The sequence below is a fragment of the Salvelinus alpinus genome, chromosome 11, assembly GCF_045679555.1.
Source record: "Salvelinus alpinus chromosome 11, SLU_Salpinus.1, whole genome shotgun sequence".
Taxonomy (NCBI): Eukaryota; Metazoa; Chordata; class Actinopteri; order Salmoniformes; family Salmonidae; genus Salvelinus; species Salvelinus alpinus.
In genome coordinates, this window is record NC_092096.1 from 63,754,531 (window position 1) to 63,770,446 (window position 15,916).

At 44.0% G+C, this 15,916-nt stretch overlaps 1 protein-coding gene across 1 annotated transcript in view; it reads right to left on the reverse strand.

Moving 5' to 3' along the window:
- The window catches only part of rbpjb (recombination signal binding protein for immunoglobulin kappa J region b), an 83,361-nt gene that overhangs the window by 24,236 nt on the left and 43,209 nt on the right, over positions 1-15,916 (reverse strand). The window lies entirely within an intron of this gene.

Here is a 15,916-nt window from a genome sequence, read left to right on the forward strand (position 1 = left end):
AGCACAAGGTGCAGCTGTGTAATGATCATACCGTTTAATCAGCTTCTTGATATGCCACACCTGTCAGGTGGATGAACTATCTTGGCAAAGGAGAAATGCTCACTAACAGCGATGTAAAAAATTTCACACAAAATTTGAGAGAAATAAGCTTTTTGTGTGTATTGAACATTTCTGGGATCTTTTATTTTAGCTCATGAAACATGGGACCAACACTTTACATGTTGCATTTATATTTTTTGTTCAGTGTAGATTGAACCACAAAACAGGAACATGAAAATTCAGGTTCACTAAGACTAACATTTGAAACATGGAGAGACAGGAACATTTTGACAAGTTCCAGTTTGATTAGCCAATTCTCTGGTGTGCTGAAGGTTGTGTTGCTTACACACACACACACTCTGCACACACAGACCGCTCACACACACAGACACATGGACACACACAGTTTGGTGCCAAAAGCTATGTTCTCTCCAGCTGGGCTGACTGAAAGGAGGGAAAAATAAAACTCCAAAGCCCTGAGCTCACCACCAAAGAATCCACATCTCGTGTCAAAATGTTGCAAGGCCCGTGCTCCAATTACTTCTGTCACCTAAGCAAAAACATAAATGGGTTTCCATCGCATTTTCAACTCTACTGATGGTTTTGGCACAACAAATGTTGCGTTATATAGCGAACGTTCCCACTCTGCTCTTAGCAACAGTGCTCTTGCCAACAGCTACCAGCTACAGTGCGGGTATAGTCTACATAATGAGATTATGGACAAAAGAGCAAGATTTCTATTTGTCAAACGGAAGCCAAGCGTCGATCATCATGTCACCAGAATAAGACCCTGGATATTTATTGTAAAGGAGCATCGAGCTCATCACCTAGCAACCCTGTGAAGTTCATTATAATAAACTGTCCCGAGTCGTAGCGGGAGAACCGAACACCATGTCATCGTGTGACTAAGTTTACTTTGATATGATGGTTATTATATCAATGTCTGCGCATAAAAGCATTTCCACCGCCATTTCTCGCATAATTAATTTTACCGGCACAAAAAGATCCCACCTTGTCTAGCGTATTTTGTTTTGTCAACATTTGGAAATTTGACCGACAAAATGTGCTGTTTCCATCAGGCCTGTCCCCAAAAAAATTATCCGACGTACTTTACTGGCATAAAAAAGGTTGGATAGACACCTGGTTGCTGTGTGTGTACTCGTTGAGAAGCACACAGCCAGAGATCTTCAGACTAGCAGGGATCAAGGGTCACCCTGAGCAGACGCAATGGCCCATTTGCACAGATGTCAGTGTCACCTGACACGTCCAGTGACACAGAAAGGGAGTCATACACATACACACACATTAGGGCTGGGCGATATGGCCAAAATACCATATCACTAGAATAGTTTTGACAGGATGATGCTATTTGACGGGATGATGCTATTTGGCGGCATGATGCTATTTGAAGGGATGATGCTCTTTGGAGGGATGATGCTATTTGGCGGGATGATGCTATTTGGCGGGATGATGCTATTTGGCGGCATGATGCTATTTGGCGGCATGATGCTCTTTTGGCGGGATGATGCTCTTTTGGCGGGATGATGCTCTTTGGCGGGATGATGCTCTTTGGCGGGATGATGCTCTTTGGCGGGATGATGCTCTTTGGCGGGATGATGCTCTTTGGCGGCATGATGCTATTTGGCGGCATGATGCTATTTGGCGGGATGATGCTCTTTTGGCGGGATGATGCTCTTTGGCGGGATGATGCTATTTGGCGGGATGATGCTCTTTGGCGGGATGATGCTATTTGGCGGCATGATGCTATTTGGCGGCATGATGCTATTTGGCGGGATGCTCTTTGGCGGGATGCTCCTATTTGGCGGGATGATGCTCTTTGGCGGGATGATGCTCTTTGGCGGGATGATGCTATTTGGCGGGATGATGCTATTTGGCGGGATGATGCTATTTGGCGGGATGATGCTCTTTGGCGGCATGATGCTCTTTGGCGGGATGATGCTCTTTGGCGGGATGATGCTCTTTGGCGGGATGATGCTCTTTGGCGGGATGATGCTCTTTGGCGGGATGATGCTCTTTGGCGGGATGATGCTCTTTGGCGGGATGATGCTCTTTGGCGGCATGATGCTCTTTGGCGGCATGATGCTCTTTGGCGGCATGATGCTCTTTGGCGGCATGATGCTCTTTGGCGGCATGATGCTCTTTGGCGGCATGATGCTCTTTGGCGGGATGATGCTCTTTGGCGGGATGATGCTCTTTGGCGGGATGATGCTATTTGGCGGGATGATGCTATTTGGCGGGATGATGCTCTTTGGCGGGATGATGCTCTTTGGCGGGATGATGCTCTTTGGCGGGATGATGCTCTTTGGCGGGATGATGCTCTTTGGCGGGATGATGCTCTTTGGCGGGATGATGCTCTTTGGCGGGATGATGCTATTTGGCGGGATGATGCTATTTGGCGGTATTTGAGGTTTTTGAATAATACAAGTTCTATGAGTAGTGCTTGACCTTAGGGCCAACACATACATTTGAAGTGTTTTCAAATTTTGCATTCTGATTGTTTTATACTGTTCAATCAAACTTCAACCAAAAGGTGATATTACAACAAAAATGTTTTAACCTTTATTTATCTAGGCAAGTCAGTTATGAACAAATTCTTATTTTCAATGACAGCCTAGGAACAGTGGGTTAATTGCCTTGTTCAGTGATAGAACGACAGATTTTTACCTTGTCAACTCAGGGATTCGATCTTGCAACTTTCGGTTACAAGTCCAACGCTCTAACCACTAGACTACCTGCCGCCCCAATTGCGATTGGACTTGTGTGAACTGTTGAGTGAACTGTTGTAATCATGGAAATTATTAGGGGTAATTGTGGGAATGATTATTCTAATTCTATAGTTAGAATGTAATACTGGGCACTTTGAACACAGTATTGTTTGACATGACAATGAATGAAAAAGCCATGGAGGCATTATTGTGACACCAAAGTGTTGGTCAGTGTTTCCCAGGGGAGTGGGACCCTAGAAACTTTGGCTACATTAAATGTTCTCTTACTTCATGTAATTAACATATTCATGCGTCCCCTATTTCTCTCGGATTTAGAAGATACGGTTGCACGAACAACATGCTGATTTAGGCCTCCGCCAGCACTGCTACCAGGCTGTATTAGCTAGATAGCTAGCAAACTAACGCAGCTAGCTAGATATTAGCAGCTAACACTGTTAAATCCACAACTTGATAACAAAAATAAACATACTTGCCGTTTGCAGACAGTAAGACATACAAAGTAATAGTGTAATTATAGAACGCTTGTGGATTTATATTAAGAAGTGGAAACAGCATCGTTGTCATCAACATATTGTTGCATCTGCTGCACAGACTGAAGAGAATGGTTGGCAAATTATCTTGTGGTCGAAAAACATCAACTGCACTCCATGAGCGCCCAGGGGCGGGTGGCGTATCACATTTAACAAACCATACATTGGTTATAGACGGGCAAGTAAAAACCAAAAATCTGGTCCATGCATCAGTAGTGGTGTCTAGTAAAATACAGTACACCACACAGTCCACACACAGTCCACACACAGAGTCCACACAGTCCACACAGTCTACACACCACACACACAGTCTACACACAAACCACACACACACACAGTCCACACACAGAGTCCACACAGTACACCACACACACACACAGTCCACACACAGAGTCCACACAGTACACCACACAGTCCACACACAGTCCACACACAGAGTCCACACAGTCCACACACACAGTCCACACAGTCTACACACCACACACACAGTCTACACACAAACCACACACACACACAGTCCACACACCACACAGTCCACACCACACAGTCCACACACACACACACCACACAGTCCACACACACACACACCACACAGTCACACACAGACACACAGTCCACACACACACAGTCCACACACACACCACACAGTCCACACCACACAGTCCACACAGTCCACACCACACAGTCCACACACACACAGTCCACACACACACACACACACACCACACACCACACAGTCCACACACACAGTCCACACACACACACACCACACAGTCCACACATCACACACAGTCCACACACACCACACAGTCCACACACACACAACACACAGTCCATACACACACACACACAGTCCACACACCACACAGTCCACACACACACACACAGTCCACACAGTCCACACACACACACTAGACAGGCCTATTTTACGGAAAGCAAGGAGCCCCCTGAACCACGAGAGGGAGGGATAGAAAGAGGGAGGCAGGGAACCACAGGTTACTACACTTCACTAACCCTTAGTGGAAAGACCAAGGCCAGAGAGAGACGGATGGAAAGAAAACAGACCACTCTGCGGTGCCTATAACCATCTGAGAGAACAGAGAGAACAGATTCTAAACCTAAGCCAAGACTTAATGATTTTTCTTGCTTTCAATGAGTTGAAAATGGACACCACTCTGCGGTGCCTATAATCATCTGACGGACACCACTCTGCGGTGCCTAGAATCATCTGACGGACACCACTCTGCGGTGCCTATAATCATCTGACGGACACCACTCTGCGGTGCCTATAATCATCTGATGGACACCACTCTGCGGTGCCTATAATCATCTGACGGACACCCCTCTGCGGTGCCTATAATCATCTGACGGACACCACTCTGCGGTGCCTATAATCATCTGACGGACACCACTCTGCGGTGCCTATAATCATCTGACGGACACCACTCTGCGGTGCCTATAATCATCTGACGGACACCACTCTGCGGTGCCTATAATCATCTGACGGACACCACTCTGCAGTGCCTATAATCATCTGACAGACACCACTCTGCAGTGCCTATAATAATCTGACGGACACCACTCTGCGGTGCCTATAATATCTGAAGGACACCACTCTGCAGTGCCTATAATATCTGACGGACACCACTCTGCAGTGCCTATAATATCTGACGGACACCACTCTGCAGTGCCTATAATCATCTGACGGACACCACTCTGCGGTGCCTATAATATCTGATGGACACCACTCTGCGGTGCCTATAATCATCTGACGGACACCACTCTGCAGTGCCTATAATAATCTGACGGACACCACTCTGCGGTGCCTATAATATCTGATGGACACCACTCTGCAGTGCCTATAATCATCTGACGGACACCACTCTGCAGTGCCTATAATCATCTGACGGACACCACTCTGCAGTGCCTATAATATCTGACGGACACCACTCTGCGGTGCCTATAATCATCTGACGGACACCACTCTGCGGTGCCTATAATCATCTGACGGACACCACTCTGCAGTGCCTATAATAATCTGACGGACACCACTCTGCGGTGCCTATAATATCTGACGGACACCACTCTGCGGTGCCTATAATCATCTGACGGACACCACTCTGCGGTGCCTATAATCATCTGACGGACACCACTCTGCGGTGCCTATAATCATCTGACGGACACCACTCTGCGGTGCCTATAATCATCTGAAGGACACCACTCTGCAGTGCCTATAATATCTGACGGACACCACTCTGCAGTGCCTATAATCATCTGACGGACACCACTCTGCGGTGCCTATAATCATCTGACGGACACCACTCTGCAGTGCCTATAATCATCTGACGGACACCACTCTGCAGTGCCTATAATCATCTGATGGACACCACTCTGCAGTGCCTATAATCATCTGACGGACACCACTCTGCGGTGCCTATAATCATCTGACGGACACCACTCTGCGGTGCCTAGAATCATCTGACGGACACCACTCTGCGGTGCCTATAATCATCTGACAGACACCACTCTGCAGTGCCTATAATAATCTGACGGACACCACTCTGCGGTGCCTATAATATCTGAAGGACACCACTCTGCAGTGCCTATAATATCTGACGGACACCACTCTGCAGTGCCTATAATATCTGACGGACACCACTCTGCAGTGCCTATAATCATCTGACGGACACCACTCTGCGGTGCCTATAATATCTGATGGACACCACTCTGCGGTGCCTATAATCATCTGACGGACACCACTCTGCAGTGCCTATAATAATCTGACGGACACCACTCTGCGGTGCCTATAATATCTGATGGACACCACTCTGCAGTGCCTATAATATCTGACGGACACCACTCTGCAGTGCCTATAATCATCTGACGGACACCACTCTGCAGTGCCTATAATATCTGATGGACACCACTCTGCGGTGCCTATAATCATCTGAAGGACACCACTCTGCAGTGCCTATAATATCTGATGGACACCACTCTGCAGTGCCTATAATCATCTGAAGGACACCACTCTGCAGTGCCTATAATCATCTGAAGGACACCACTCTGCGGTGCCTATAATCATCTGACGGACACCACTCTGCAGTGCCTATAATCATCCGACGGACACCACTCTGCAGTGCCTATAATCATCTGACGGACACCACTCTGCAGTGCCTATAATCATCTGATGCTACAGTGATCTCCTCCAATGATATTTCTACATGTTGCTTTGGCATGGCACTGGGCGTGTACCCACGCACACACAGACACACACACACACACACATGAACTCACAGCCCTGACTGATTACAGGGGAACACACTCGCTCAGCTCAGAACACGGTCATGTCATGCTCACAGGGTGTTATTGGACACCGCTGATACTGATTGTGACCTTCCTGTCGAGAGGCTGACATCAGATATAAGACTAAGGTGGAAAAGAGATGCAGAATTAACGTGACCCCTAGACACTGGTCTGAGGACAGTTTTGCACTTCCCTGACTAATGGTCACGATTTGGATATGTGGTGGCTAGGCTGATCCTGGATCTGTGCCTAAGTGACAACTTCTAGAAGGGGGAAAAAATAAGAGAAAAAACTGAGTTGTCATATTGGCGAAGCTATTTTGTAGTTTGTTTTTCTCGTTGGTCAGTTGTGTTTGTAGCTAGTACCTTGAGTTGCCAGAGCAGGGGGAAATGAAAGTTCCAGATTTCACCCTAAAGATGAGACTTTTGAGGAAGTGTGTGGGTTAAGATTCACACCAGTGTGTTGTTGCTACCTCACCAATATGGCCGCCGCCCTGTGGATGACTGGAAGTAAACTTCCCTATTTGCTGTTGGATCAGAGCTGACTGGCAGAGATGGCCTCAGAGCTAACCAAGAAAGAACGAATGAAAGAGAGAGAGAAGAGATTGCTGCTGCATCTAGAGTAGAAAATAGACCGTTTTCTTTTACCTCACAAGCACTGGTTGATTGTAGAGCTGGGAATTGCCAGTGACCTTATGATACAATATTATCGCAAAACTTAGTTGCAGATACGATATGTATTGACATTCTCATGATTCTATATGTATTGAGATTCGATACTGTGTGATTTTATTACGATTCGATGTTCCAAACATATTGCTCATCGTATGTCTGCTGCACAAGAACAAGAGAGAGCCATGAGAAAACCAGTTTTGATCAGTCATGGAAATAACTTAAAGATGGAGAACAAGCTATGAAGACAAAAATACAGGTTTCGGTGGAGGTTCAGCAAACTAGCGCAAAAATAATATTCCGAAATGTAACTATCGATTTTTCCCCCCATCACTAGTTGATAGTTAGAAGTAGGATTAGAGTGTAACAGGACTGTTCTCCACAAAAACGATGGGATATTCCAAAAGAAGATCTTGGTCAAAAACCAATGAATGCATTTCAATCCTGGTTACAAATGGTTGGTCCTATTGTAAGAGTGTTGTCCCATGTTTCAAAACCTTCTTGGTTCAGAAGTTCATACTAACAGTCCTGGAGGACGACTGTTGGTTAAGATGTGGTTGTTGTCATAGAACATTTGTGTGTGTGAAGGCAGTGAAGGGAGCCCCATTAATCTCTTACACCCCTGGAGGGGCCACACGGCACAAGGCCAAGTTCAACCAGAATTCACACATCAGGTTCTCATTCTCTCACACACCAGGGTTTCTGTTAAGAAAATGTGGCCACACACACACACACACACACACACACACACACACACACCAGGGTTTCTGTTAAGAAAATGTGGCCACACACACACACACACACACACACCAGGGTTTCTGTTAAGAAAATGTGGCGCTGGACATTTGACCGGCAACATGTTTAATTACCCACGGTGATCAGAATGACATAAATCACATTTAGATTATGGTAATTAATTATAACGGAACATGCAAATCGACGATGCAACAATGTGCAGTCCTTCTTACCGAATTCTGACGTGCATTTTGAAGAGGTGAGAATAACTGTTCACATTAACTTTTCCTTAGCCAACAAGACGAGTACCAAACTTCAAAATCACTAGTCTATATCAATCCACTATCCTCCATAGTAGAAGATTTGACCTATTCTATTGGTCAGCTTGTCGAGAAAGAAATATCCTATTACAAACAGACTCTGGGACAGTTGTGGGACAATAGATCCCAAATTCATACAACCAGTAGGAATACATAAAATGTAAATGCTGATAAAACTATTAACATTATAAACATTATAAGACTCACTTCGTAATAGTAATACATTTATTGTTTTAGAAACATTTACAAAGCATGCTCATCCGTTTTTTTTTTTTGTGTAAATTTAGCTAAATATTTTGGCTGGTAAAAAATCTGAGTGGCTGGTAGATTTTTTTTGTTAATTTTATGCCTTGCTTGTGTCACCCCACCCCTCTTGGTCTTCCTCTCTGTGTTTGTTTGTGAGCGAATGTTTGTCAGTGTATTCATAACACTGTTATAAAAATAAAATAAATATAAAAAGTTATAGCGCGTGTGTCCGTGTTTGTGTGTCCGTGTTAGTCTGTCCGTGTTAGGATGTGTGTGTGATTATAGGAAGTTGAGTTGGTGCTGTACCCTGGTCAATGGGTTACCCTAGTTAATAGGTTAACTACTCAACCAGTGTTCATTTCATCAAAGAAATATTAGTCACACACCTATTTTTCAAGTGTCAATTGATGAGACTATAACTCACAGCTCATCATTAAGCCCAGGGCCCTGGGTCTGAACCCCGCCCTGTGCAACTTGGTCCTGGACATCCTGACGGGCCGCCCCGAGGTGGTGGTCAACAAACCGAAGGAGCTGATTGTGGATTTCAGGAAACAGCAGATTGAGCATGCCCCTATCCACATCGACAGGACCGCAGTGGAGAAGGTGGAAAGCTTCAAGTTCCTCGGCATACACATCACTGACAATCTGAAATGGTCCACCCACACAGACAGTGTGGTGAAGAAGGAGCAGCAGCACCTCTTCAACCTCAGGAAGCTGAAGACATTTGGCTTGGTCCCCAAGACCCTCACAAACTTGTACAAATGCACAATTGAGAGCATCCTGTCGGGCTGTATCATCGACACCTACAGCATCTCCAGGACACCTACAGCACCTGATGTCACAGGAAGGCCAAAAAGATCATCAAGGACATCAACCACCGAGCCACGGTCTGTTCACCCCGCTATCATCTAGAAGGCGAGGTTAGTACAGGTGCATCAAAGCTGGGACCCGAGAGACTGAAAAACAGCTTCTTTCTCAAGGCCATCAGACTGTTAAATAGCCATCACTAGCCGGCTTCCACCCAGTTCCTCAACCCTGCACCTTAGAGACTGCTGCCCTATGTACATAGACATAGAATCACTGGCCACTTTACTAATGGAACACGTGTCACTTTAATCATGTTTATATATGGCTATACTCATCTCATCAAGGGAAAGGGTGGCTACTTTGAAGAAGCTAAAAGCTCTAATATATTTTGATTTAACACTTTTTTTGGTTACTACATGATTCCTGAGGTGTTATTTCATAGTTTTGATGTCTTCAATACAGAAAAACCCTTAAATGAGTAGGTTTGTCCAAACTTTTGACTGCTACTGTATGTACTGTACTCTATTCGACTGTATTTTAGTCAATGCCACTCCGACGTTGGTCATCCTAATATTTAGATGTTTCTTTCCATTATTTTACTTTTAAATGTGTGTATTGTTGTGAATTGTTAGATACTACAGCACTGTTGGAGCTAGGAACACAAGCATTTGCTACACCCACAATTACATCTGCTAAATATGTGTATGTGAATTTGATTTGATTTGAAAATGTGATTTGATTTGAATTGACTAAATAGACCCAGAAAAAAGCAATAATTAAACAGATTTTTCATTTCAGTTGACTAAAACGAGACAAGTGCAGTTCTGTTCAACTGGTGAGCTGTGGGGGAGCAAGTGATGAGTGTGGGCAGACAGGCTCAGCTCCGCTCTGGCTCCGTCTCCGATTATGCATACCGTGCATTGCTTCCCTGTAGCTAACCAGTCACCACCAGCATTCTAGTTAGCTACCCTTTGCCTGGTTAGCCTAGAGTCTGATCCTGGTGGGCGTTCTACTAAGCTTACATTGCTAACTAAGCTTACATTGTTTTAAGATGGTCATACCAAGGATAATTTTGTTATTTGATTTACATTTTGATTTAGTAATACATTTGTTGAAGCACCTTTGGCAGCGATTACACACTTGAGTCTTCTTGGGCATGACGCTAAAAGCTTGCCACACTTGTATTTGGGGAGTTTCTCCCATTTTTCTCTGCAGATCCTCTCAAACTATGTCAGGTTGGATGGGGAGCTTGCTGCACAGCTATTTTCAGGTCTCTACAGAGATGTTCAAGTCCGGGCTCTGGCTGGGCCACTCAAGGACATTCAGAGACTTGTCCCGAAGCCACTCCTGCGTTGTCTTGGCTGCGTGCTTAGGGTCGTTGTCCTGTTGGAAGGGGAACATTCGCCCCAGTCTGAGGTCCTGAGGGCTCTGGAGCAGGTTTTCATCAAGGATCTCTCTGTACTTTGCTCCGTTCATCTTTCCCTCGATCCTGACTAGTCTCCCAGTCCCTGCCGCTGACATACATCCCCACAGCATGATACCATGCTTAAGCGTAGGGATGGTGCCAGGTTTCCTCCAGACGTTACTCTGGTTTCATCAGACCAGAAATTCTTGTTTCTCATGCTTTGAGGGTTTCTCCTGTTTCTCCTGTTTCTCCTGTTTCTCCTGGTTTTAAGGTTCTTTAGGTGACTTTTGGCAAACTCCAAGTGGGCTGTTGTGGCTTCCGTCTGGCCACTCTACCATGAAGGCCTGATTGGCTTAGTTTTTCCTCTGACATGCACTGTCAACTGTGGGACCTTATATAGGCAGGTGTGTGCCTTTCAAAATCATGTCCAATCAATTTAATGTACCACAGGTGGAGTCCAATCAAGTTGGAGAAACATCTCAAAGATGATCAATGGTAACAGAATGCACTTGAGCTCAATTTCGAGTCTCATAGCAAAGGGTCTGAATACTTATGTAAATAAGGTATCTGTTTTTAATACATTTGTAAACATTTCTAAAAACCTGTTTTCGGTTTGTCATTATGGGGTATCGTGTGTAGATCGAGAAAAATATATATAATATATATTTAATCCATTTTAGAAGAAGGCTGTAACGTAACAAAATGTGGAAAAGGGGAAGGGGTCTGAATACTTTACGAATGCACCTGCCGGTTGTTTTGCTCAAGGACGCCAAACGCCTCAAGACTCGACTGAAAGTAGCCAGGTACCAGTTTTTTTTTTTAAATTATGAATACTAGTAATGTATATATGGAATTAGTTTGTGCCTAAAAAAAAATTTGGTTAAATATGTATAACAAAATATAATTCCATTATCTCAGATATAGGACAGACACTTTTGTTTTGTTTACCATCTGTTTTTCCATGTATGAATCTGTTATTCAATGCCTTTCTATGGGCTAAGAAACATCCTCTCACTGTCAACTGCGTTTATTTTCAGCAAACTTAACACGTGTAAATATTTGTATGAACATAACAAGAATCAACAACAGACATAAACTGAACAAGTTCCACAGACATGTGACTAACAGTCAGTATCTGGTGTGGCCATTCCTTCGACAATAAACGCAAATCCAACCATCACCACTGGTGATACAAAAACCATGACTCGTCAGTGAAGAGCACTTTTTGCCAGTCCTGTCTGGTCCAGCGACGGTGGGTTTGTGCCCATAGGCGACGTTGTTGCCGGTGATGTCTGGTGAGGACCTGCCTTACAACAGGCCTACAATCCCTCAGTCCAGCCTCTCTCAGCCCATTGCGGACAGTCTGAGCACTGATGGAGGGATTGTGTGTTCCTGGTGTAACTCGGGCAGTTGTTGTTGCCATCCTGTACCTGTCTCGCAGGTGTGATGTTCGGATGTACCAATCCTAAGCAGGTGTTGTTACACGTGGTCTGCCACTGCGAGGACGATCATCTGTCCATCCTGTCTCCCTGTAGCGCTGTCTTAGCCGTCTCACAATACGGACATTGCAATTTAGTCCCCTGGCCACATCTGTAGTCCTCATGCCTCCTTGCAGCATGCCTAAGGCACGTTCACGCAGATGAGCAGGGATCTTTCTTTTGGTGTTTTTCAGAGTCAGTAGAAAGGCCTCTTTAGTGTCCTAAGTTTTCATAGCTGTGACCTTAATTCCCTACCATCTGTAAGCTGTTCGTGTCTTAAAGACCGGAACACAGGTGCATGTTCATTAATTGTTTATGGTTCATTGAACAAGCATGGGAAACAGTGTTTAAACCCTTTACAATGAAGATTGTCCTGAAAAAGAGACGTTTATTTTTTTGCTGAGTTTAGCAGTAAGGCCAAATTCATTGATTAATCAAATACATTTTTTACATTAATTTCTAACTAAAATTCTAAATCAAATAACAAAATGATCCTTGGTATGACCATCTTAAAACAATGTAAGCTTAGTTAGCAATGTTAGCAATGTAAGCTTAGTAGAACGCCCACCAGGATCAGACTCTAGGCTAACCAGGCAAAGGGTAGCTAACTAGAATGCTGGTGGTGACTGGTTAGCTACAGGGAAGCAATGCACGGTATGCATAATCGGAGACGGAGCCAGAGCGGAGCTGAGCCTGTCTGCCCACACTCATCACTTGCTCCCCCACAGCTCACCAGCTGAACAGAACTGCACTTGTCTCGTTTTAGTCAACTGAAATGAAAAATCTATTTAATTATTGTTTTTTTCTGGGTCTATTTAGTCAATTCAAATCAAATCAAATTTTCAAATCAAATCAAATTCACATACACATATTTAGCAGATGTTATTGTGGGTGTAGCAAATGCTTGTGTTCCTAGCTCCAACAGTGCTGTAGTATCTAACAATTCACAACAATACACACATTTAAAAGTAAAATAATGGAAAGAAATATCTAAATATTAGGACGACCAACGTCGGAGTGGCATTGACTAAAATACAGTCGAATAGAGTACAGTATATACAGTAGCAGTCAAAAGTTTGGACAAACCTACTCATTCAAGGGTTTTTCTGTATTGAAGACATCAAAACTATGAAATAACACCTCAGGAATCATGTAGTAACCAAAAAAGTGTTAAATCAAAAAATATTTTAGCGTTTAGCTTCTTCAAAGTAGCCACCCTTTCCCTTGATGAGATGAGTATAGCCATATATAAACATTATTAAAGTGACACGTGTTCCATTAGTAAAGTGGCCAGTGATTCTATGTCTATGTACATTAGGCAGCAGCCTCTAAGGTGCAGGGTTGAGGAACTGGGTGGAAGCCGGCTAGTGATAGCTATTTAACAGTCTGATGGCCTTGAGAAAGAAGCTGTTTTTCAGTCTCTCGGTCCCAGCTTTGATGCACCTGTACTAACCTCGCCTTCTAGATGATAGCGGGGTGAACAGACCGTGGCTCGGTGGTTGTTGTCCTTGATGATCTTTTTGGCCTTCCTGTGACATCAGGTGCTGTAGGTGTCCTGGAGGGTAAGCAGTGTGCCCCCGGTGATGAGTTGGGCAGACTGCACCGCCCTCCGAGAGCCCTGCGGTTACGGGCGGTGCAGTTGCCGTACCAGACGGTGATACAGCCCGACAGGATGCTCTCAATTGTGCATTTGTACAAGTATGTGAGGGTCTTGGGGACCAAGCCAAATTTCTTCATCCTCCTGAGGTTGAAGAGGTGCTGCTGCTCCTTCTTCACCACACTGTCTGTGTGGGTGGACCATTTCAGATTGTCAGTGATGTGTATGCCGAGGAACTTGAAGCTTTCCACCTTCTCCACTGCGGTCCTGTCAATGTGGATAGGGGCATGCTCAATCTACTGTTTCCTGAAATCCACAATCAGCTCCTTCGGTTTGTTGAACACCACCTCGGGGCGGCCCGTCAGGATGTCCAGGACGAAGTTGCACAGGGCGGGGTTCAGACCCAGGGCCCTGGGCTTAAAGATGAGCTGTGAGTTATAGTCTCATCAATTGACACTTGAAAAATAGGTGTGTGACTAATATTTCTTTGATGAAATGAACACTGGTTGAGTAGTTAACCTATTAACTAGGGTAACCCATTGACCAGGGTACAGCACCAACTCAACTTCCTATAATCACACACACATCCTAACACGGACACACAAACACGGACACACAAACACGGACACACAAACACGGACACACAAACACGGACAGACAAACACAGACAGATTAACACGGACACACAAACACGGACACACAAACACGGACACACGCGCTATAACTTTTTATATTTATTTTATTTGTATAACAGTGTTATGAATACACTGACAAACATGCGCTCACAAACACACACAGAGAGGAAAAACAAGAGGGGTGGGGTGACACAAGCAAGGCCTAAAATGTACTTTTAAAAAATCTACCAGCCATTCAGATTTTTTACCAGCCAAAATATTTTGCTAAATTTACAAAAAAAAACAAAAAAAAAACAGATGAGCATGCTTTGTAAATGTTTCTAAAACAATACATGTATTACTATTAACTTCTTGACGCTAAGGGCCAGATTTTTATTAGTTTTATTTTAAATAACGTTCCCAAGGTAAACGGACTATTTCTCAGGTCCAGATCGTAGAATATGCATATAATTTACAGATTAGGATAGAAAACACTCCAAAGTTTCCAAAACTGTCAAAATATTGTCTGTGAGTATAACAAAACAGATTTTGCAGGCGAAAACCTGAGGAAATCTAACCCGGAAGTGATTTTTTTTAAATCTGTGTTTCATTTCCCGTCTTTCTTCCATTTAAAGGGGTATCAACCAGATTCCTTTTCCAATGGCTTCCTCAGGCTGTGACCAGGCTTTAGACATAGTTTCAGGCTTTTATTTTGAAAAATAGGGGTAGCTCTCCATTTTGTTTCTCTCTTTTATTGAATAGGTTACGGTCCAGTTGAAATATTATCGATTATGTATGTTAAAAACAACCTGAGGATTGATTATAAAAAACATTTGACATGTTTCTACGAACATTACGGATACTTTTTGGAATTTTCGTCGAACGGAACGAGGCTGTAGTTGTCTGAACATAACGCGCAACCCAAATGGCGTTTTTTTGTTATAAAAATAATATTTATCGAACAAAAATAACATTTATTGTGTAACTGGGAATCTCGTGAGTGCAAACATCTGAAGATTATCAAAGGTAAGCGATTAATTTTATTGCTTTTCTGACTTTCGTGACCATGCTAATTTGGGGCTAGCTGTTCTAGCGTTGATTGATACACTCACAAAAGCTTGGATTGCTTTCGCTGTAAAGCATATTTTCAAAATCTGACACGATAGGTGGATTAAGAAGTGAGTCTTTTAACCAAAATTTCACAGTTGAGGCAAAAATGTTCACCTGCCCCTTTAAGGGTGGGAGGTTACCATGGTAACGCGACTAGAGTCATGTTTGTACCTGTAAGATTGACTAGTAGAAGCATTGCCTTCTCTTCCCTAGCAGTTGAAATTGAAACATAGAAAAACAACCTAGCTTGTGAACAAAACAATGGAAATAGCCAAGCAACACAAGGACAAAGTCTCACTTCAGTAGAGCTTCGT